General features: G+C 36.8%; 1 long non-coding RNA gene and 4 other non-coding genes across 5 annotated transcripts in view; 3 read left to right on the forward strand and 2 right to left on the reverse strand.

Moving 5' to 3' along the window:
• Positions 1–25,103, forward strand: part of LOC147953670 (uncharacterized) — a 93,502-nt gene that overhangs the window by 54,230 nt on the left and 14,169 nt on the right. The gene's annotated exons all lie outside the window — the stretch shown is intronic.
• Positions 2,712–2,783, forward strand: TRNAR-UCU (transfer RNA arginine (anticodon UCU)). The gene has a single exon. It is a non-coding gene; the product is annotated as a tRNA-Arg (tRNA).
• TRNAC-GCA (transfer RNA cysteine (anticodon GCA)) lies at positions 20,357–20,427 on the forward strand. Its single transcript has one exon. It is a non-coding gene; the product is annotated as a tRNA-Cys (tRNA).
• TRNAY-GUA (transfer RNA tyrosine (anticodon GUA)) lies at positions 23,459–23,540 on the reverse strand. Its single transcript has one exon. It is a non-coding gene; the product is annotated as a tRNA-Tyr (tRNA).
• On the reverse strand, positions 24,048–24,119 carry TRNAT-GGU (transfer RNA threonine (anticodon GGU)). Its single transcript has one exon. It is a non-coding gene; the product is annotated as a tRNA-Thr (tRNA).

Below are 25,103 nucleotides of genomic sequence, written 5' to 3' on the forward strand. Positions count from 1 at the left end.
TGAATATTGCTTATTCTGGAGTTTATCAGTGGTGGTATACAATAGGATTACGCACCAATGAGGATCTTTATACTGGAGCTCTTTTTCTATTATTTCTTTCTACGCTGTCCTTAATAGCGGGTTGGTTACATCTACAACCCAAATGGAAACCAAGCCTTTCGTGGTTCAAAAACGCGGAATCTCGTCTCAATCATCATTTGTCAGGACTTTTCGGGGTAAGTTCTTTGGCTTGGACAGGACATTTAGTTCATGTTGCTATTCCCGCATCCAGGGGGGAGTACGTTCGATGGAATAATTTCTTAGATGTATTACCCTATCCCCAGGGGTTGGGACCCCTTTTGACGGGTCAATGGAATCTTTATGCCCAAAACCCTGATTCGAGTAATCATTTATTTGGTACCGCTCAAGGAGCGGGAACTGCCATTCTAACTCTTCTTGGGGGATTCCATCCACAAACACAAAGTTTGTGGCTGACCGATATGGCTCACCATCATTTAGCTATTGCATTTATTTTTCTCATTGCCGGTCACATGTATCGAACTAACTTCGGAATTGGGCACAGTATTAAAGATCTTTTAGAAGCGCATACTCCTCCGGGGGGTCGATTAGGGCGTGGGCATAAGGGCCTTTATGACACAATCAACAATTCGATTCATTTTCAGTTAGGTCTTGCTCTAGCTTCTTTAGGGGTTATTACTTCCTTAGTAGCTCAACATATGTACTCTTTACCTCCTTATGCATTCATAGCACAAGACTTTACTACTCAAGCTGCTTTATATACTCATCACCAATATATTGCAGGGTTCATCATGACAGGGGCTTTTGCTCATGGAGCTATTTTTTTCATTAGGGATTACAATCCGGAACAGAATGAGGATAATGTATTGGCAAGAATGTTAGACCATAAAGAAGCTATCATATCTCATTTAAGTTGGGCTAGCCTCTTTCTAGGATTCCATACCTTGGGCCTTTATGTTCATAACGACGTCATGCTTGCTTTTGGTACTCCAGAAAAGCAAATCTTGATCGAACCTATATTTGCCCAATGGATACAATCTGCTCATGGCAAGACGACATATGGGTTCGATATACTCTTATCTTCAACGAATGGCCCCGCTTTCAATGCGGGTCGAAGCCTATGGTTGCCCGGATGGTTGAATGCTGTTAATGAGAATAGTAATTCGCTTTTCTTAACAATAGGACCTGGGGATTTCTTGGTTCATCATGCTATTGCTCTAGGTTTGCATACAACTACATTGATTTTAGTAAAGGGCGCTTTAGATGCACGCGGTTCCAAATTAATGCCAGATAAAAAGGATTTTGGATATAGTTTTCCTTGTGACGGCCCAGGGCGCGGCGGTACTTGTGATATTTCTGCTTGGGACGCATTTTATTTGGCAGTTTTCTGGATGTTAAATACCATTGGGTGGGTTACTTTTTATTGGCATTGGAAACATATCACATTATGGCAGGGCAACGTTTCACAATTTAATGAATCCTCCACTTATTTGATGGGATGGTTAAGAGATTACCTATGGTTAAACTCTTCACAACTTATCAATGGATATAATCCTTTTGGGATGAATAGTTTATCGGTATGGGCGTGGATGTTCTTATTTGGACATCTTGTTTGGGCTACTGGATTTATGTTCTTAATTTCCTGGCGGGGGTATTGGCAGGAATTAATTGAGACTTTAGCATGGGCTCATGAACGCACACCTTTAGCTAATTTAATTCGCTGGAGAGATAAGCCCGTGGCTCTTTCCATTGTGCAAGCAAGATTGGTTGGATTAGCTCACTTTTCCGTGGGTTATATATTCACTTATGCAGCTTTCTTGATTGCCTCAACATCAGGCAAGTTTGGTTAATTTAGTTTGTTTTTTTGTACTGTATCAGCACCTAGTTCATTACTCTTGATAGAGAGGGAGGATCTGCCTTTTTAGATTTCTTTTTCTATTTATTTTTCCATCTAGGATTAGAACCGTATACTTGGTAATAATAGCAACGACACATTATGGCAAAAAAAAGTTTGATTCAGAGGGAGAAGAAGCGGCAGAAATTAGAACAGAAATATCATTTGATTCGTCAATCTTTAAAAAAAAAGATAAGAAGCAAAGTTTCTCCCTTGAGTTTGAGTGAAAAAACGAAAATGCGAGAAAAATTGCAATCCCTACCGCGTAATAGTGCACCTACACGCCTTCATCGACGTTGTTTTTTGACCGGAAGACCTAGAGCTAACTATCGACATTTTGGGCTATCCGGACACGTACTTCGAGAAATGGTTTATGAATGTTTGTTACCGGGTGCAACAAGATCCAGTTGGTAAGGATAAAATACCCTTTCGTATTTGTATGGATTTCTGGAATTGATAATCATAGAGGAGCCCTCTTTACCATTCTGTATAAATGGACTATTCTATTTGTATAGATATTGGTAGAGGGGCGTATCCAACCCTCTTTTATCCACTAGTTACCCCTCTTTAGTTTAAGAGTATAGAGCAGTTTGGTAGCTCATAAGGCTCATAACCTTGGGGTTGCGGGTTCGATTCCCACTACCGCCTCCATACTCCTTCTTTATGATATATGCATGATATAATATATACATCATGCATTTGTATCTGGATTTTTTGATTTCCTAAAAGAGTTTTGGTCTAACAGTTTTTTCTCGGAAGAAGCAAAAAAATAAAAGAAAGAATAAAATATGAAAGAAAAGCGTCCATTGTCTAATGGATAGGACAGAGGTCTTCTAAACCTTTGGTATAGGTTCAAATCCTATTGGACGCAATCTTATTTCTATCTATTCTTTAAATAACTATACTAAACTAAAAACAAAGAAAACTTTTTTGCATGATTCAAATGAAAAAGCTTTCTCAACGATTCCTATTCTACTAACAAGAGTAGACATGCAAAATTTATTTGTTACTGAAGAGAAAACCGTTCCAGCTGTTCCTGAATAGCTTCCTTCAAAAGGATTTCCGCTTGCTCGGTGAATGTCTTGCTAGAAGATATAATTTCTTGGAATTGAGGTTTAGTATCTTTTAGATGTTTACGTAACTCATCCAGAAATTTATTTACCTGTTCAATTTCTAACGAATCAAGATATCCTCTTGTTCCGGTATAAATAGTAGCTATCTGCTCTTCCACTGGGAGAGGATTTGCCTGGGATTGTTTAAGCAATTCCCTTAATCGTCGACCCCTTGCCAATTGATTCTGACTTGTTTTATCGAGAGCAGAGGCGAATTGTGCAAAGGCTTGTAACTCTGCGAATTGCGCTAGTTCCAATTTTGATTTGCCAGCTACTTGTTTCATGGCTTTAATTTGAGCCGCGGATCCTACTCTGGAAACAGAAATACCCACATTAATAGCGGGTCGAATTCCGGCATTGAATAGATCCGCAGATAAGAATATTTGTCCATCTGTAATGGAGATTACATTAGTAGGAATATAGGCGGAAACGTCTCCAGATTGAGTCTCAACTATTGGTAAAGCGGTCATACTTCCTTCGCCTAAAAGAGAATTTAATTTAGCGGCTCTTTCTAAAAGGCGTGAATGCAAATAAAAAACATCCCCTGGATAAGCCTCACGTCCGGGAGGTCTTCTTAATAGAAGGGACATTTGGCGATAAGCTTGTGCCTGTTTGGAGAGATCATCATAAATTATTAAAGTATGCCGTTCGCGGTACATAAAATACTCAGCCAGGGCTGCTCCCGTATAAGGAGCGAGGTATTGTAATGTAGCAGGTGAATCCGCCATTTCAGCTACTACAATAGTGTATTCCATGGCCCCCTCCTCATGGAAAGTAGTTACTACTTGAGCTACGGAGGATGCTCTTTGACCGATAGCTACATAAACACATATTACACCTTGCCCTTTTTGATTGAGAATTGTATCTGTGGCTACTGCTGTTTTGCCAGTCTGTCTGTCCCCAATAATTAACTCTCGCTGACCGCGCCCTATAGGGATCATCGAATCGATAGCAATAAGCCCTGTTTGAAGAGGTTCGTATACGGAACGCCTGGAAATTATACTTGGAGCAGGAGATTCAATTAAGCGAGATTCGGAAGCTATAATTTCGCCTTTCCCATCAATAGGTTTAGCCAGAGCATTTACAACACGACCCAAGTAAGCCTCACTCACGGGTATCTGAGCAATTCTTCCTGTTGCTTTTACAAAACTTCCCTCTTGTATCATCAACCCATCGCCCATTAATACAATCCCAACATTTTTGGATTATCATCAACCCATCGCCCATTAATACAATCCCAACATTTTTGGATTCCAAATTCAGAGCAATACCCCTAGTACCTTCTGCAAATTCGACTAATTCACCTGACATTATTTTCACCAAGACCTATAATACGAGCAATCCCATCCCCCACTTGAACTACGCGACCTATATTCTCAATCCCTACTTTCCTATTATATTGTTCAATACGTTTCGCGGAGAATTTTATGAATTTCGTCGACTCGAAGGGTTGCCATTAGTGTTTCTTGACTCTTTTTTCGGAAGCAAGGGGAAAAATAATGCCTAAATTCTAAACGAAAGTAGAAGTTCAAGGCCTAATTAATTTAATTATTTCTTCCATTCCAGGGACCGCAGAATGCCAATATTAGCACGAATCGTACGGAAATGTAACTCGGTATTCAAACAACTATTCAGAGTTCCTAGAGCTCCTTGTACGGCCTGTTGGAAAACCCGCTGTCGGACCTGATTCATTGCCCTTTGTTTTTCAAAATAAAGGGTTTCGTTTTTAGACTTTTCCAATTGTTCCAAACTAATAGAAGTAGCATTAATCAAATTTGCTTTTTCTCGTTCTATCTCAGAGTATCCATTCATTCGATACTCATCCGCTTCTAGTTCGACTTTCTGTAATCGAATCCGAGCTTTTTCGAGTTGCTCAATGGTCCCTCTACGCAATTCTTCTGAATTCGAATAGTACTCAAGATCCTCTGTTTTCGATTATCTAATAAATCTTTTAATGAAAGTAGATTATTTTGTAAGTTTACAACTTTTATGATCTCTTCCCGAACCAACATGAATCTTTCGATTCATTTGGCTCTCACGCTCCTTTTTTTATTTTCTATAGCTATTTCCATATCTTTTTTTTAAGTAATGAGCCTATCCTCTACTCTTCTTTTTTATGTTTATATTTCAATATACCGAAACCTATATAAGACTAGATAAATATTAAGAGGACTCTTCCGCCTAGATAAAAATATATCATGGTCAGCAAAGTTGTTTCTTTATTTTTATTTGCCCTCTAGTTAATAATTTCAATTTCATTAAGAAAAAACTAACTAAATAAATGGAAAATGAAAATTAATAGAATTCTTTTTTATTTTTTTTTTCTTCAAATCCAAAAAATTTCTCTTTTTTATACATAGGTCGTCGATTCGGCATTGGTTAAAAAAAGGGCAGGGTGCCCCCTTTTTTTTCTAGTAAATAGTTCAAACCATTTTATCGATATGAGTGTTCTATATCAGATAAATTTTACATTAGCTATTTCCCGTTTAAATTGGTACTAATACTAATATAGTTGTAGAAAGAGTACCTCTTTTTGCCTGGACTTCAAGCAGTTTAGCTTTAACCGTGTTAATGGTCTCACATTCTTGGTTTATAGAGAATCAAAGTTGATTTACCAATGAGTCGCGAAATGCTATGGTTCTTCCATATGATTTCTGAATTTATTCAGAAGTAATTCGTCGAGATCGTGCACCCTTATTCTTATTTATCCGAAAAATACTAAAAAATATTATAAAGTGCAGCCGGATAGATCCAATCTATTCTTGAAATAGACAACTCGCACACACTCCCTTTCCAAAAAAAATCAAAACACCAACCACTACAGTTAGATTTATTAGATTTGTTGCTAAAATATCGGTATTAAGCCCGAAACTGCCAGCGGATGGCCAGTGAGCTAAAAAAACGAAAGAATGGGTTACATTTTTCATATGCTCTCCTCTTATAGATAGGACGAACAAAGAACAAAGTTTTTCGATCACTTACTTCGCTCGCCCTTTTTTGATCGGTTTTTTTAATGCAAATAGATTCAATCTAGTAATTTCTTTTAGATTAAGTCTTACGTCTTGTTTGACCGGTGAAAGAACTTCCTTTGTTGAAATGTTCTGTTCCCAAAATTCCTAAAATAAAAGGAAAAAACTTTCCCACTTTTCCTAAACTAAGGACGGGAAATAAGAAGGTGAGCATTATCTTCTAAATTAATAATACTCAACTCAGCCCTTCCTAGAATGGGGTATTATCTGTCCCGATAAATAGATAATTCCAGGAGTAATAAATAGGAGTAAATTAAATAAAGTATTGATATAATTGGAATTGTGGAAGCAAATACCAATTTACTAAAAAAAGAAAAAAGTATCTAATCGAAATCGAAAGAATTTTTTTTTTTAAGATTAAACAAAAGGGTTCGCAAATAAAAGCGCTAGTGCCACAACTAGTCCATAAATTGTTAAAGCTTCCATAAAAGCTAGACTAAGCAATAAAGTACCTCGTATTTTACCTTCTGCTTCTGGCTGTCTCGCAATACCTTCTACAGCTTGTCCTGCAGCAGTACCTTGACCAACTCCAGGTCCAATAGAAGCAAGCCCTACGGCCAATCCAGCAGCAATAACAGAAGCAGCAGCAATTAGTGGATTCATGGTGAGTAGTTCCTCGTGTCAAAAAAAAGAAATGGTTAAGGATACAATCAACCAATAAATTCTTACTTCTAAGCTCTATTGGGGAGAAGTAAAGTAACTAAAAAGTACAAATTGAAATCAAATTGAAATGATAATGTGAATTGTCCGAACTACATAGAAGGGAATTCCATATCCATATATCGGATTAGATAATGAATCTAACCTAGGAATATATAATATAATATCCTATATATATACATTTGTTTCTTCTATTTTGTTTGCATATTTTCTCATTTTCTATTGAATCGGATTCTAAAATCATTGCTTAAAGTGGAAACCTGCATAAAAGAGGACTCCACTTATAGACATTAAGGATATTATAGTATAGATCTAGCCTGACTCCACCCTCCTTAATGCATATATACTTTGAAAATTCCATAATATAGTCTATTCTATTCTCTCTCCTACAACTCTAGGCTATATATTCATACGCATTTCTAACTATTTTTTTGCAACCAAGCAGATTATCTGGAACCATGCATGAATTGAGCTAAGCTGCAAAAAAAAAAAAATACTATTTCCAAAAAGAGTCAATTCAATGATGACCCTCCATGGAATTCACCTATATAGGCTGCGGCTAATGTTGCAAAAATAAGAGCTTGAATACCGCTTGTAAATAATCCAAGAAACATGACCGGTATAGGGAGTTACTAAGGGGACTAAAGAAACAAGAACAACAACGACTAATTCATCCGCCAATATATTCCCGAAAAGTCGAAAGCTAAGCGATAATGGTTTTGTGAAATCTTCTAGGATGTTAATTGGTAAAAGGATTGGAGTTGGTTTAATATATTTCTCGAAATAGCTCAATCCTTTTTTGCTAAGACCAGCATAAAAATATGCCGCTGACGTGAGTAAAGCTAAAGCAACAGTAGTATTTATATCATTCGTGGGCGCTGCTAATTCCCCATGGGGTAACTCTATAATTTTCCAAGGTAAAAGAGCACCCGACCAATTCGAAACAAAAATAAAAAGGAACATAGTTCCAATAAAGGGAACCCAGGGACCATATTCTTCTCCAATCTGAGTTTTGCTCAAGTCTCGAATAAACTCAAGGACATATTCAAAAAAATTCTGACCGTCGGTCGGGATGGTTTGTGGATTCCGAACAGCTATGACAACTGAACCTAGCAAGATAGTAATTACGACCCAAGAAGTGATGAGTACTTGGGCATGAATTTGGAAACCTCCTATTTGCCAATAGAAGTGTTGGCCTACTTCTACACGCCGATATATCGTATAACCCCTTGAGTGTTTTAATGGAACAAGGTATAATATTCATATTGTCCTCTGATAAAAATTGAACTTCAAAAAAGGAATTCTTTTGATTCAACCATCTCTTCTCAACTCAGCAACTTGAAGTATTAATCTTATATTTAGGATACCAAGAAAGCACATCAGATCATAATATATATCAATACCCTCTAATATATATCAATATTCCCCTTCTTTTTTCTATGCAAAAAAAAATTCTATGCAAAAAAAAAGATATAGTAAAGTAAGTGATTCCATAAATTTACGCAGTTGCCCAAGAATTCACTATATATTCTTAATCAACGATTTCTTATATAGAGAGAACGGCCCTCACAAATTGAAAATACTAATTTGTTAAGAATCAATCGAATTGAAGTCATAGTGTCATCGTTGGCTGGAATCGATATATTCGCGAGATCCGGGTCACAATTTGTATCGACTAAAGAAATAGTAGGAATCCCCAAAATGGCACATTCCCGAAGAGCTATATACTCTTTTTGCTGATCAAGGACGATCACAATGTCTGGCAATCTCGTCATATATTTGATCCCGCCGAGATACCTTTGCAAAGTAGATAATTTTCTCTTCAAGATTGCCACATCTCTTTTTGGGAGATGGTGGAATTTTCCCATTTTTTTCTTCTGCTCTTAAGTCTCTAAATTGAGAAAGTCTAGTTTTCGTAATCGACCAATTCGTTAACATACCACTGAACCACTTTTTATTAACATAATGACAACGAGCCCTTATTGCAGCTGATGCTACTAAATCTGTTGCTCTTTTTTTGGTACCAACAATTAAGAAACTTTTTCCCTGACTTGCTGCATCAAAAACTAAATCACAAGCTTCTGATAAAAAACGAGCCGTTCTAGCGAGATTTATAATATGAGTACCTTTACGCTTTGCCGAAATGTAAGGGGCCATTTTAGGATTCCATTTCTTAATACCATGACCAAAATGAACTCCTGCTTCTATCATCTCTTTCAAATTAATGTTCCAATATCTTCTTGTCATTTTTTCCACACTTCCTTTTTTTTAATCCTACCATTCCATTACGGAATTTAGTTCTTTTTGAAGATTAAGAAAGATCCGAAATAGCTTGAAATAAATAATAATTGTTCCGAGAGAACCTTGTACTAAGATAAGAGTTGGCCATTGATACATGGTATAAACATAACCACCTTAATGAATTAACTGACTTGTTTTACTTATTAAAATAAAAATCTTAAAAATCTAAAATTTGACCTGTTAGTGTTCTAAGTTCAAAAGTCTAGTAAAGTAAAAAATATTTTTATGGGGGTTCTTATGTCTCATAAAAATTGTTTGTTACGTCAGAATCTGAAGAAACTAATTCTGTATGGAGAAACAAAAAATCTCTCATTTCCGACGCGAATAGATTTTTTTTTTTTATTTCGAAATAAAGGTTCTTGTCTTGTGGGGAACGATGCACAAATTTTTGGAATCCGGTACCAACAGGTATAATCCCCCCCAGAACTACGTTTTCTTTCAAGCCTTTCAACCAATCAATGCGACCTCGTAGGGCAGCTTTTGCTAAAACTCGAGCAGTTTCTTGAAAACTTGCTTCAGATATGAAACTTTGGGTATTCAGGGAAGCCCTTGTTATTCCCAATAAGATTGCCCGATAATAGATCGATTCATCCAAAGCTCGTCCTGCTCGTTCCGCTCGCAATAGTCCGATTAATTCCCCAGGCGAAAAAACATTAGACATTCCATCTTCGGAAACCCGCACTTTTGATGTTACTTGGCGTATAATAATCTCTATATGTCTATTATGGATCTGTACCCCTTGGGATCGATAAACCTTTTGGATTTTATTAACCAAAGAGATACGACTTTGGGCTATGGTTAGCTCAGCTCCAATCAAGAATCCCCAAGGGACCCCAAGAATTCTTGGTATACGCTCATTCCAATCCTCAATTCTCCTTTCGAGATTCGGGGATAATGAATCAATTGAACGCGCTTCAAAGATTTGTTCCACTTTTGGAAGACCTTGCGTTATGTCACTAGATCTCGATTTTTCATATATAAACGTAACTAACCTATCTCCCTTGTAAAGGATTTCTCCATAATGACCATTAACAGTTGCTCCTGTAGTGGCCAAATAAGGTTTAGCTGCTCTTATAACAAAGGAATTCATATTTACAATGAAAATTTGACCGGATTTTTTTATGTGCGATTTAAATAGACATACATTTTCACAAATAAATTGTCCAAGGTGAATTATTGCCAATGTCTCTTCCCAAGAATCATGATGGACAAAGTGACAATTCAAAAGGAATGGATCCAACATTATGTTACTATCGAAATTAGAAATCCTTTGATTTTCATCTATTAAAGAGTATTTAAGTTCTTGAAGTACTTGGAAGGTTTGTTTTAAATTGTCAACGAACAAATATTTTTTTAACAGGATTTTATTATGCGTTAGTAAATAGTAAGATGAAGAAAAATGCGATATACTAGCTACAATAGCGCCTAAGGGCCCAAAAATTTCTCGAATAGGAATTCTAGGATTCCATTCTTTTATCGCATTGGGATGTTTTGAATTCTTGAATAAACCAATTCGAGAACAGTTGGATGCCGACAAAATCATCAAAGAGTGGTATTCTTTATTTCGATTCAACAAAGTGCCAATAGCTTCTGGATGTTGGCTAAGTGATTCAATCTTCGCCTTGGAATAAAAAGAATTGATATTGGCGCGATCTAACCTATTATGGGGAATCGGTCCTGCACTTGTCCTACCATACCTTTTTCGTGTATACGAAATAGTGGACTTGACTAACTCAATTCTTAGGAAATCGCGAATAAGATCATTTGCTCTTACCTCAACAAGGGAAGCACCAGCCTTTTCTTTTTCTTCTTGTTCCCAATTCACTACTAAGCAAGTTCTAACAAATTGACTATTTGTGTGATAAATTCTTTGTTTCATGAGAAATAAAATTGACAAGTCGAATTTGGAGATTATTTTCTTCTTGCAAGAGATCCTGCGGGAAAAGTGTTGCTAAATTTCTTCCTTCGTCCATTTCATATGCCACTGTAGGGCGAACGGAAACAAAATACTTTTCCTTGCTCTTGAGAATTTTTTTCCGTTGAACATAGACCCAATTTTTCCTTTTTTTTGATTCCTTAGAATCTTTTTTTTGTCTTTCTGGCGGTATCAAACAGCCACCTAATATCTTATCCGCCTCTTCAGGAAAATGAATATCTCCGGAAAATATTTTGAGTTCCGTATGGCTTTTTTTTCTCTTCACTCGGACCAGTCCGCCTAGTCGACTTCTTGTATTTTTTGTGAGTTGTGTATTCACTCCAATAATACTATTGTCAAGTATCTTTAGGGATGAAGATCTCGGCAAGATATGAAGTTCTTGAAGAATGAAAAAAAACCGATCTACTTCTTTTTGGTATTTTAGACTAAATTCTTTTGTTCCTCGATGCTCAATCAAACCCTCTTTTTTTAAGATGGAATCTTCCTCTGGGCTCTCGTATTCGTCCTCTGAATCTTCTTCTGAGTCTTCCTCTAAAGTACCATATTTTTCCTCTGCGCTTTCCCCGGGGCTGCCATATTCGTCTTCTGAGTCTTCCTCTAGAGTTCCATATTCGTCCTCTTGGGTCCTATATTTGCTCTCTGGGCTCCCATATTCCTCTTCTGAGTCTTTCTCTAAAGTCCTATATTCGTTCTCTGGGTTCCCATATTCGTTTTCTGGGCTCCCATATTCGTCTTCTAGGGTTTCATATTCGTATTCGTCTTCTAGGATTCCATATTTAGATTCTTCTAGGGTTTCATATTCATATTCGTCCTCTCGGGTCCTGTATTCGTCTTCTAGGGTCTCATATTCCTCTTCTGAGTCTTCCGCTCGAGTCCTATATTCTTCTTCTAGGGTCCTATATCTAAATTTAACAATTCCTGAACCCTTTTTATCTTTTCTGTATCGGGGATCGTCAAAATAAGCAAAAATAGTATTTCTACGTAAAACACCCATAAGGGGGATTTCAATCGAAATCCCAAAACAGGATATTAGTTCTTTCTCTTGTTCTTGATGATATTGTAATGGAATGACGAACCTATTTCTTCGCTTTTTCGCCAACAAATCTGAATTATCTTGAAAAATAGAAGGATAGATAAAATTCCAATGGCCATTGGACATGATTCGATCCGACGTTGAATAATCAAGAATTTCCCTATCTTTTTTACCATAAGTATTCATTTGATCTTGATCCTTGTGGAGTGAAAAAGACGCTATACTGGATCTGCACATACTTACTGACAATATCCATAAATGGCTTGTTTTTGGTAATCGGCGAAGATTACCATATTGATATTCGGGCGCATGGTAAACATCAGTACTCCAGTGCATTTCGCCGTCTGATTCAGAATAAATATGCTTTTGTACCCTTTCTTTAAAATGTAAAGTGGACGTTCCGGCACGAATCTCCGCAATTACTTGTTCGGATTTTACATATTGATCATTTTGCACTAGAATCAAGCTTTTTGAGGGAATATTCACACTATATAGAATATCTTGACTCTGAATAGTTACATGCAAGTCTATATAACATAGAAAAGCAGGCTGCCCATGACGGGTACGTGTGGGGTGAACCAAATTCTCATTGAATTTTATTTTTCCATTCGAAGGGGATCGTACAAGGTCGGCAGTACCCCCTGTGAATACTCCGCCAGTATGAAAAGTTCTTAATGTTAGTTGAGTCCCTGGCTCCCCAATTGATTGACCTGCAATAATACCTACGGCTTCTCCCAATTCGACCAGATCACTATGAGTAGGACTCCGGCCATAGCATAATTGACAGATCCAAGAAGTGCTTCGGCAAGTAAAGGGGGTTCTAATATATATTGGTTGTGCTCGAAATGGTTGTGCTCGAAAGGCAGTTATGAATCGATTGACTAATCCAATTCCAATATCTTGATTTCGCGCGGCAATGCATCGTGAACCGATATATATATCGTCTGCTAATACACGACCAATTAGTGTTTGGACAAAAAGTTTTTCCGTCATCCCATTTTGAGGACTTACAGAAATACCTCGGATAGTACCACAATCTCTTCTACGCACAATAATATGTTGAACTACTTCAACAAGTCTACGTGTAAGATATCCAGCATCTGCTGTTCGCACAGCAGTATCTACAACCCCTTTGCGGGCTCCATAGCAGGAAATTATATATTCTGTCAAAGAAAGTCCCTCGCGTAAATTGCTTTGAATAGGTAAATCAATCATTTGTCCTTGAGGGTCCGACATTAATCCTCTCATACCTACTAATTGGTGTACTTGAGATGCATTTCCTCTGGCTCCTGAAAAAGACATTAGATAGACTGGATTAGAAGGATCCGTTATCCGAAAATTTGAATTCATTTCTTGTTTCAAATATTCACTTGTCGCATACCATATCTCAACAGATTGGCGTAATTTTTCTACCGCGTGTACAGCCCCATAATAATAGTGTTTCTCCAAAAGAAAACTCTGTTGTTCCGCGTCTTGGACTAACCATCCCTTAGAGGGTATTGTTAAAAGATCCTCGATTCCTAACGAAATCGATGTAGTAGTGGCTTGATGGAAGCCCAGAGTCTTTAGTTGATCCAGTATATGGGATGTATATCCCATTCCAAAATGATCTATTAATCTGCTAATAAGTCGTTTCATACCAGTTCCGTCTATCTCTTTATTATGAAAGACCAGATTGGCCCGTTCCGCCATACATAAGTACCCCCTTTTCGGCTGAGTAGGATTCGACAATTGCTGAGTAGGATTCGACAATGGGCCTGAGTCAGTGATTCGAAAATTTAATTAACTTAATTGCCTCAATCTCAATCTGGATTCGCGTGGCAAATAATGATGATACTAGGGAAATCGGAATGCCCCCCGAAAGGGGAGGGGCATCGCCGAATCTAACTTTCTTGTTTAGGTAGTGTATGAATAGGCCTGACTAAATCCTTGTATGGCTTCCTCTATTTCTCTATAAAAAGAAATATGACCAAGAGTGGTTCGAATGTATATCGAACGAATTTCTTTTTTTCTATTTCCCATTATTAGATAGTGGGCATAAATCTCATGATAAGTCCCCAAAGATTCATATTGAACTTCAATCGGAACTTCTCTTGACCCAATGACGCGTTGATCCAGGTTCCATCGTAGCCACAAGGGACTATCTAAACTGATTAGTTTTTGTCTATAAGCTCCCAGTGCATCATAAGAACTAGAAAAATGGGGTTCTTTATCTTTCCTATATTTAAAATTATTATTATTATTGTAATTTACTTTTAGATTTGGGTAGTTTCTGCAACTATTATATCTATTTGCACAAATACCTCGACGCTTTCCAATCGTTAATACATAAAGCCCGATAAGCATGTCTTGGGTTGGTACGCAAATAGGATCCCCAATAGCGGGAGATAAGAGATTCATATGAGAAAACATAAGTAAACGGGCTTCTGCCTGAGCTTCCAAGGATAAAGGTAGATGAACAGCCATTTGATCTCCATCAAAGTCCGCATTGAAACCCTTACACACTAATGGGTGTAAAGAAATAGTACGCCCCTCTACTAAAGTGGGTTGAAAGGCCTGTATGCCTAATCTATGCAGGGTAGGTGCTCTATTTAACAGTACAGGATGTCCCCGCATAACTTCTTGAAGTATTTCCCATACAATGGGTTCTTTTTCCCAAATTTTCCTTTTAGCAATCCTTACATTAGAAGTGGCGCGTTTCGTGATTAAATCGCGAATTACAAATAGCTGAAAAAGCTTTATTGCTATCTCTAGAGGTAATCCACATTGATGTAATGAAAGCGAAGGACCCACAACAATGACAGAACGCCCCGAGTAATCGACCCGTTTCCCAAGCAGAGTCTCGCGAAACCTTCCCTCTTTACCTTCAATTACATCTGAAAGTGATTTGTATACTTTATTGTGACCATCCCTCGTCGGTTGCCCGCGGGACCCACTATCAAGAAGTGTATCCACGGCTTCTTGTACCAATTTTTCCTGGCACATTACTAAATCTGCTGGCGCTAATTCACTTCTTTTTAATAGATAGGCAAGATTGTTGTTCCGACGGATAACTCTCTTATAAAGTTCATTAATGTCTGAAGTCACTACTTTATCTCCAGACCTATAAACAATAGGTCTCAATTCGGGAGGAAGAACCGGTAATAAGCACAAAACCATCCATTCTGGTTCTACATTTGTTTGAATAAAATGTTTCGCCAATTGCATGCGTCTAATCAAAAAAACTTTTCTTATTCGTCTTTTTCTATCTTCCCACTCATCTCCACTATACCCCTCGTCTTCTAATTCCTTCCATTCGACCAAAGAATTCTCTATAATAATTCGCAAATCCAAATCTGCTAATTGTTCTCTAATAGCACCTGCTCCTGTCGCAATTTCCCGATTTCGAAATGTTGCAAAGCCTGGGGTAGAAAAAAAGGGAGAAATGCTGTGGTTACAGGATGCAATTTCCTCTTCGAATAAACCTCGTAATCGTAAAAAAGTGGGTTTTTTAGTGCTGGGCCTAGCAAAAGAGAAATCGCCGTATACTAGGCCCTCCAACTTCTTAAGAGGTTTATCTAAAAGATTCGCGATATAACTAGGAAGACCTTTCAAATACCACACATGAGTCACGGGACATGCGAGTTTGATGTATCCCATTTGATATCTTCGTATCCGAGAATCCACAAATTCGACCCCGCATTTTTGGCAAAATCTTTCGTCTTCGTTTTCAGCTCCGCTCGCTCGAGAATTGCCACAAGCGCAAATCCCGCTTTTTATGGGTCCAAAGATTCTTTCGCAAAACAATCCATCTTTTTCTGGTTTATCGGTTTTATAATGAAAAGTAGAGGGCCTTGTGACTTCGCCAACGACTTCTCCATTAGGTAGGTTTTTGTTAGCCCAAGCCTTTATTTGTTGAGGGGAAACGAGTCCAATTTGAAGTTGTTGATGTTTATATTGGTCAATCATAAAATAGAAATAAGAAAAGAATTTATATTTATTCCGATCAAACTTCCTCCCTATTAACCTGGAAGTTCTTTTCAGATACAAGGAAATGATTCAGTTCTAGAGCCAAAGATCGTAGTTCTCGAACGAGCACTCGAAAAGATTCTGGAGGATCCTCATGATTAGGTATTCTTTTTCCCCAGATCGTAGCATTAAGTATTTCTTGGCGAGCTATAAGATGGTCAGATTTATAAGTAAGTATCTCTTGTAAAATATGAGCAACACCAAATCCTTCTAAAGCCCAAACTTCCATTTCTCCTACTCGTTGTCCCCCTTGCTTGGCTCTTCCTCTAACCGGTTGTTGTGTAACAAGTGAGTAGGGCCCAGTAGAACGCCCATGAATTTTCTCATCAACTTGATGAATTAATTTTAAGATATAGGACTTCCCTATTAGAACAGGTTGCTCAAAGGGGTCGCCTGTTCTTCCATCAAATATTCTGCTTTTTCCCGGGTACTCGGGTTCAAATACCCATGGATTTTTTGTTTCTTTACTGGCTTCATATAATTCTGAAAACACAAGTTTTCTTGAAGCCTCTTGCTCATATCTCTCATCAAAGGGTGCTATTCTATAATGTTTCTTTAGCAGATCCCCCGCTAATCCGAGCGAGCTTTCAAATATTTGTCCCACATTCATTCGGGAGGGTACTCCTAAGGGATTGAAGACCATATCAACGGGTGTTCCATCTTGCAAATAGGGCATATCTTGCCTAGGCAAAATTTTGGAAATGATCCCTTTATTCCCATGTCTTCCGGCTACTTTATCCCCAACTTTGATTTCACGTTTCTGTAAAATATATACACGAACCATTATGTCGAGCGGGTCCCTTTGGATCCATTTCACATCGATAACGCGCCCTCTTCCACCTATAGGTAATTTCAGAGAAGTTTCTTTTGAAGTGGAAACCTCAAGGCCAAATATGGCCCGTAATAATCCAGCTTCCGCGATATAAGATGATTCGCTCGCTATCTGAGGCGTTAATTTACCTACTAAAATATCACCAGTTTCTACCCAGGATCCCAACCTAACAACTCCATTTCTGTCCAAATTGCGGAGTAAATGTTCTTCTAGATGTGGTATTTCTTTAGTGATTTTTTCAGCGGAGCCCTGGCTTGTCGTATCCGTCTGAATTTCATATTTCCGGATGTGAAAAGAGGTATAAATATCTTCATATACCAAACGTTCGCTAATTAGTACTGCGTCTTCAAAATTGTAACCTTCCCATGGCATATAAGCTACTAATACGTTTTTTCCTAAAGCAAGTTCGCCCCCAATTGTAGCAGCTCCTTCTGCTAAAATTTGTCCTTTTTTAATGGATTTACCCCGTGGAACCCGGGGTTTTTGGTGCATACAAGTATTTTTGTTAGAGCGACGGTGGTTAACTAAAGGAATACTTATAGTCTTCCCACTACTTGATAAAAGTATCTTATGACTATCAGTAGAAATGATCTTTCCCTCGCGTTCGGCTATAATGGAAACCCTCGAATCTAGAGCTGTTTGGCGTTCCAATCCAGTTCCAACAATGCATTTCTCGGACCGAGAAAGCGGAACTGCTTGGCGCTGCATATTAGAACTCATTAAAGCCCGATTCGCATCATTGTGCTCAATAAAAGGAATGAGAGAACCCCCAATAGAAAAATATTGGAAAGGAAAAATACTTCTAACATGAATCTGTTCCCATGCAATAGTCAAGAATTCTTGACGGTATCTAGCCGGAACAACCTGTTCTTCCTGAATACCTTGATTCAAGGACAAAGAATTTCCTGCTGCTATCATATAATATTCATCTCTATTTGGTGATAGATAAACCACCTGTCTCTCTTTTTTTTCTTTTGCTTTCTCAGCAGATATTTCATAAAACGGACTCTCTATGGATCCCCACAAGTGATCAATTCTCGCATGAATTGTTAAGGATCCAGTAAGTCCAACATTGATTCCTTCAGACGTGTCAATTGGACAAATACGCCCATAGTGACTCGGATGAATATCTCGGCTCCGAAAACTTGCGGTTCTCCCCGTCAACCCTCCAGGACCTAAACAACTCACTTTTCGCCCATGAACAGTTTGTGTCAATGGATTCGTTTGATCAAAAACTTGAGATAACGGGTATGTGCCAAAAAAGGTCTCATAAGTAGTTATTAATAAAATTGAAGTTGAAGTTGGAGTTACCAAAGTTTGGGGAGTCGGTTTCGATTGACGTATGAATACTCTACGAATAGTTTTTTGAACTGCATGTTGTAAACGACCAAGAGCCAATCCGAATTGATCTTGTAACAGATCCGCAACCGAACGAATACGTTTATTTTTCAAGTGATTCATATCGTCATCGTCAAGTATACCCGTTCCAAATTTCATTCCAATCAAATGATCCGTAGCGGCCAATACATCTCGTGGTAACAAGAATGTATTGTTCTGAGGAATATCAAGATTAAGTCTCCGATTCATATTTCGTCGACCAATCCTTCCTAATTCACATTTTTGTTGAAAAAATTTCTTTTGTAATTCCTCGCATAAGGACTCCGAAAATACCAGGTCCCCACCTACACAAGCAAATTGTTGATAAAACTCCAAAATAGCTTTTTCTTTTGACTCAATCCTCTTCTTCTCTTTAGCATTCGGGAAAGACAAGAAAATTTCAGGGTAGGAAACATTATCCAGAATTTCTCTTAGATTCGAACCCATAGCTGATGATAGAACTAGAATAGATATCTTTTGTTTTCTACTCACGCGAGCCCATATCCTTTCTTTTTTATCAATTGCTAATTCCGATCTCCCCCCCCAATCTGATATTATAGTGCCAGTGTAGATAGAAATTCCCTTATGATCTAATTCCGAGCGGTAGTAAATACCAGGACTTAGCAATATTTGATTGATCACAATTCGGTATATTCCATTTATAATAAAGGTTCCTAAGGAATTCATTATAGGAATGTTTCCGATAGAAATGGTTTGCTTTTGCACATCGAAACCAAAAATTAATCTCGCAGATACATATAATTCGGAAGAATAGGTGAGTGATTCATACACAGCATCTCTTTCTTTTATCGAGGGTTCTAGCAGTTGATATCCTTTCGCAAATAATTGAAATGCAATTTCGTGATCTGGATCTTTAATTGTTGGAAACTTGTCAAGTTCTTCTGCCAAGGCTTGATTAATGAACCTACAAAATCCCTCGAATTGGATCTGACTAAATCCGGGTATTGTGGACATTCCCTCGTTTCCATTCCGGAGCATCTTAATCTTAAGTTTCCTGTTTATCAAAGAAAAATTCCATTATCAGCTCACTCTTCATCAATCCCTATGGATCGATCTAGCAATCATGGAATCTATATTCTGTTTACTGAATCACATGAAATTCTAGGGAACTCCACATACGTATTTCATATATGTATTTCATACATATGAATAGAGACCATTTGGACGAAAGTTCGAGTTTGCCAGGGGTACAAATGAAATGAAAATGAATTGATAAAACATTCCTACAAAAAAAATTCTGCCACTTATACTTTATGTTATGATATTCTAATCAGATTGGATGGCAAAGATTTCTCATTTTATCTCCTTTCTATGAATGTAATAAAGCCGTAATATAATATACTAGAAAGTTTGACTTTACTTCGATTTAGAATAGCGTGCTTACTTTAATTTCTCAAAATAATTTGAGGGTTCTTTTTTATTTCGGATCGGAGTAGTATAATTGCTAGAAAATTCAGTATTTCATTGTGGAATTCTAAAATAAAGTAAGTCCCTTTTTTAAGTACATGCCAATCTAGTTATCCACCTCTCCCCATATCCATGCTTTTCTTTTATCGTAATTTCACTTGGGTACGCCAAGATAGTCAGGTTATACTCTATATCAGAGCAAATTTCCTTTTTTTATTCAAGATATTTAATTTAATACTTTGAAAAATTAAAGCATGATTCCCCATAGAGATATGTACATAAAGGGGATCTTTGGATAATAATGCTGTTCGGACCTAAAGTTTACCTATACACGGATTAAGCATAAAGCCATAATATTTTATTATGCCATTGAAGGGGGGGGAGATAATACCGATTTAAGAGTAGTTCACTACTGCAATAAAAAAAAGAGAATTCTAGTTAACGGTTCCAATTTATTCTGAATTTTGCAGCCTGTGAATAGAAATCCACTTTTTCTTCTTTTTCATCTCAATAGAAAGAAATGGGAAGTTTTATTGTGTTAACAATGTATGTTTTAAGATAGAATCTATCGAGGAGAATAATAGAAACTGGATCAAAAAAAGCAGGAATAGATTTTTTGAAAAAGATTGGAAAAAAGTAAGTAGAATTATATTCAAAATAAAAGGGGCTTTTCGTAAGAAAACGTGGATGAATACTTGCTGTTTTCTAGATTTTTGATCGGATTTTTTGGCGGCATGGCCAAGCGGTAAGGCAGGGGACTGCAAATCCTTTATCCCCAGTTCAAATCTGGGTGCCGCCTGATCAATAAAATACTTAGGTTTTTTTTATAGTGCTGATCGAATTCGATAAATTTTTACTTCGCATAAGTTCGGGCAAGAGAGTAACTGGGCCTGCCGATACTGGGTTTAGAGAAACCATACCATAGTTCTATCCTCAAACTAGGGTTAGGGTTTGTTTTGACGGTAGTGGCCAAAATGGTTATCAATAGGGGTGAGGTAGTGTTTCCTTATTCTTTTATTATATGAATTTGAATTGGTTCTTAATTGAGATTCGATTTGATAATTTTAAAATACGAGGATAAGATGTCAGAAATCTTGGTATCCAAAGAAAGGTCCCTAAGGGGCATTCTTTTTTTTTTTCAATCTAAGATTCAAGAAGGGACTCCACGAAAGAATATCAAGACTTACTAATTATTATACATTTTTTTATCGTACATCTTATGTTACCTACATACACTAAAGTAAGGACTACTTAATTCTAACGAGAATCAGATTAAATAGGTCGATCAAAAATCAATTTAGGAGTTGTATTATGGATAAAATCTCTTCATTCTTTCATAGAATGATACAAAGCAAGGCTGCAGGGTTTAGGTCAAAAATAAACATTAGGTAAGGTAGGTATCCAATAAATATTTATCTATCGATAATTTTATGGTATATTCGGGCGTCCTTTGCTTAAAAAAAAAAAAAAGAGTAACAAAAGGAATAAAAAATCTTCCTATTCCCGCTTCTTCTATTCAGGACATCATTCCCGTACTCTTTCTTTTTTAAGGAAAAAAAGGGCTATAGTATCTCGTATTTTTAATGCTCTCTAATTCTACCAGAATTCCTATAAGAATTTGTTAGGAGTAAATTCCTTGAACTGATTGATCCATGGCCTTAGGGCGGAATCCCTTTTTGACTCTGTACCCTTGATTCCACTATGATTATTGATCAATAGTAGAATAATCCCTTCATAGAAATAGGAGACATAATTTAGATGGATATAGTAAGTCTCGCTTGGGCTGCTTTAATGGTAGTCTTTACATTTTCTCTTTCACTAGTAGTATGGGGAAGGAGTGGACTCTAGGGATACTACTAATTGATTAAGTAATCAAATTGTTGTATCAATTCTTTTCTTTAATGGATCATTTTGCATTAATCATTTTGTCAAACGTTATTCTTTAATCTTTTTCTTAGTTTTGTTTCACTCCTGTAAGAAACTCTTGTATTGTAAGTTGTAATGTAAGAAAGAGCCATTATACCAATTCAGAATTTCTACTAGAAATGACGAATGGTTAAAAAAAGTTCTATACATAAGAAAATTAGACTTTCTTCCACGGAACTATTCACGGCATATCACACATTTTCCATTTCCTTTTACTTTTTACTATAGTCTATTCTTCATATTATTTTTCTTTCCTTCCATGGATTCTTTGGTCAAGAATTGTCTTAGATTTTTTTATTTTGACCTGATTGAAATTAAGTGGATGCAATGAAAAAAGAAATTGAATTAGACTACTTAACTATTTCAATCTACTAATCTATTCTATGTAGATTCAAAGATAATATAATAGAAAGAATCTAAAGTGTCGTAGAAAAAACTATATGTAGTTCTTTCTACCACACTTTAAGATTCCAACCAGATCCTTTCATTTAAGACTTGGATTTTTTTTATTTAATCCCTTTTTAATTTCTTCAATGATTAATTGGAATTCCAATTAATTATTTTGGCTGACTGTTTTTACATAAATAATAAGTAAAAAAGAAGTAGGAACTAGAATGAACAGTGCAGTAGCAATAAATGCGAGAATATTGACTTCCATAACCTCTTTATTTTTTATTTTCACAATAACTCGGGATGTAATCCCATGGAGAGGAAAAAGGGGTATCTTGTAAATTCAAGGGTAGGGCTTGCATTCTGATAATACTGAATCAATTCAATATTATGAATATCGGATCTATCAAATCAATTCATGGATGAGAGTTATATTTCACGGATGAGAGTTATATAGTATAACATAGGAAGATCCTCTATCCACACTAAGACCAAAATGGGTTTTTTGATTGGATTAGGAATTCCCTCTTTTTTAATCCTTTTCTACTTTTTCTTTTCTATATCTCTAACCCACGAGCTTTCTTAATCTTATACTTTCTTAATCTTATACAATTTCCCTTCCTTTTTCTTATAGTTATACATACAATTATGTATGTATTATATGACCAACTTTCACTTTCTATGGGTCACATAGACATCCAAATAAGCAGTAGAAGTGAGATGGGGAAAAGAGGTCTGAAATAAAAAGGGAATACGATTTATGTATGGATTCCGGTAAAATACCGGTACTCTATTCCATAAGAGTGGAATAGGAAATTAAGATGAGGATGGTATCATCATAAAGAAAGATAGAGTAATATAATATCCTAAATTCTACTAATCCACATATCGTATGTGTGTCTTTCTTTATCGATTGGGAGTAGTGAAAAAAAAATTCCTATATGCCCTCCCTCCCTCTTTAATGAGAGATGCAAAATAAAAAAGTGAAGTAAGGGTGCCCTGTGGGTATTTGATCTTGCTCCCTGCCCCTTTTTTTCATGGAAAAAGGAAATATCAATTTCTCCATTCATTGAACCCTAGTTCGGGACTGACGGGGCTCGAACCCGCAGCTTCCGCCTTGACAGGGCGGTGCTCTGACCAATTGAACTACAATCCCCGCGGGGTGTATGGCATACCCATTCTTAAATAGAACCATAAGAAGATTCGATTCGTCTTTCGTACTCTAAGAAATAGACGAATCATATACTACATACCCACATATTATATTATACGTGGGTATAGTGAGAGTGACATAACTAGTATGTCGTGATTTTTTATCACTAAAAATGGATAATAATCCAGCCTTCAATAAGAAAAACTCTTTTGTTTGTAAGAAAGGAATGAGAGAGATATGGATTAGAAAAAAAAATTTCCCTTTTTTCTTTATCTTTTATTTCTATAGATCAGACATTTTATTTTATGGAAGAAAAACAAAAGGATTTAGTTCATACTCACGAAGCCCTAGATTTTTGGTTTGGGCCGAGCTGGATTTGAACCAGCGTAGACATTGTCAACGAATTTACAGTCCGTCCCCATTAACCACTCGGGCATCGACCCAGGAAGAATTTATTCTAGGGTTTTTGCTAATCTATGATTAACCTCCTTTCATAATACTCCCTACCCCCAGGGGAAGTCGAATCCCCGCTGCCTCCTTGAAAGAGAGATGTCCTGAACCACTAGACGATAGGGGCATCACTAGACGATAGGGCCATATACAACCGCTCGTGATTATACTATAATCATAGTATGAGCAGTTTTTTGGAATTGTCAATATACTCGAAAAGTATAAATAGATCCAAAGCAAAGAGTTTTTCCAACTTTTCTGTTATGTTTTCATCTAGGATTTTTTTTAGTTGATCGTTATAGATTAATTCTCCGTGCTTCATTTAGTGTTCATACCAAAAATGCATCCATCCCGCACTAAGTCATAAAATTCTCTAAAAATATAGAGAAAGTTTCAAAAACAAAGAAAAAAAGTGAATCAATTTAGTAGAAAAGTACTCTATCAGATTCGAACCAACGACTTACGTCTTAGCACGAGATTACTCTACCACTAATTTAAAAAGCCCTTTATCGGATTTGAACCGATGACTTATGCCTTACCATGGCATTACTCTACCACTGAGTTAAAAGGGCTTTTTATTTAATTCAAAAATTAGCCACTTGGATTTCCCATTATGGGTCTACTGCATAATGTACATATTATATATATAATATATAGAGATAGAGAGAGAGACATTATGTAGAGATTGTATATGTATATATCGATATCTTGAGAGCTCAAAATAAAATTAATAAAAAAAAACATACCCTACATAACATATCCAACTCTTCTTGGTTCAGGGTTTTCCGTTTCCGAAGACTAGTAAAATAGGCGGATTCTGGAACCCCAAGGATTCAACGGTATATGGATATGGAAAATATAAGATTTCCGATCCTAGCGGGAAAAGGCGGGGAACAGATACCCAATAGGATATAGGATCCTTGGGAGGAACTTTTGGTAATGGCCTTGATCCTCTATGCTATTTTTTATGTGTTCTTAGTTCTATTGAACTTTTTGCATTCTTTTAAACAAGAATCTAATAAACTAGAATTGAGTCAGTGGAAAAAAGGAGAGAGAGGAAAGTGTTAAATGGAGAGAGTCGACTAATCAGAGACTTTTAGGATCTTCTTTACATCAGGTAAATCTGTCGGCCCTGTCCGTTTTTTTCTTTAAGTTACGACTCTTTGCTGCTTACTTCTATCAAGCCATAGGGAAAGTCTATGATGAATTTGGAAAACTCATCTCACTCTTACTCTATGGCTCGGACTTAATGGGGGAAGAAAACATCTTCCATAATTTCTTTTTTGTTCAATTCTGGACAAAAAAGAAAAGGAAAAAAGGAATTTATAGGGACAGTGTTACCCCCCTATATCCCCTAGTTTATATTGTAGGAATAATAAAACAATTTAGCAGTCTGACACACTTACGTCCTTGCAAAGTAAATAATTATTATTGTAGTCGTAACCGTAGAATAGGATCCTAATCAAAATAAATACATTTGGTTCAGGCGCTATTAGCATGGTAAGAAAAGATTTTTTTTACAGACCAGAGGGGCTATCTAAATCCTAAAGTAAAGG

Source organism: Triticum urartu, unplaced genomic scaffold (assembly GCF_056163025.1).
Source record: "Triticum urartu cultivar PI428250 unplaced genomic scaffold, HENAU_Tu73 scaffold2, whole genome shotgun sequence".
Classification (NCBI taxonomy): domain Eukaryota; kingdom Viridiplantae; phylum Streptophyta; class Magnoliopsida; order Poales; family Poaceae; genus Triticum; species Triticum urartu.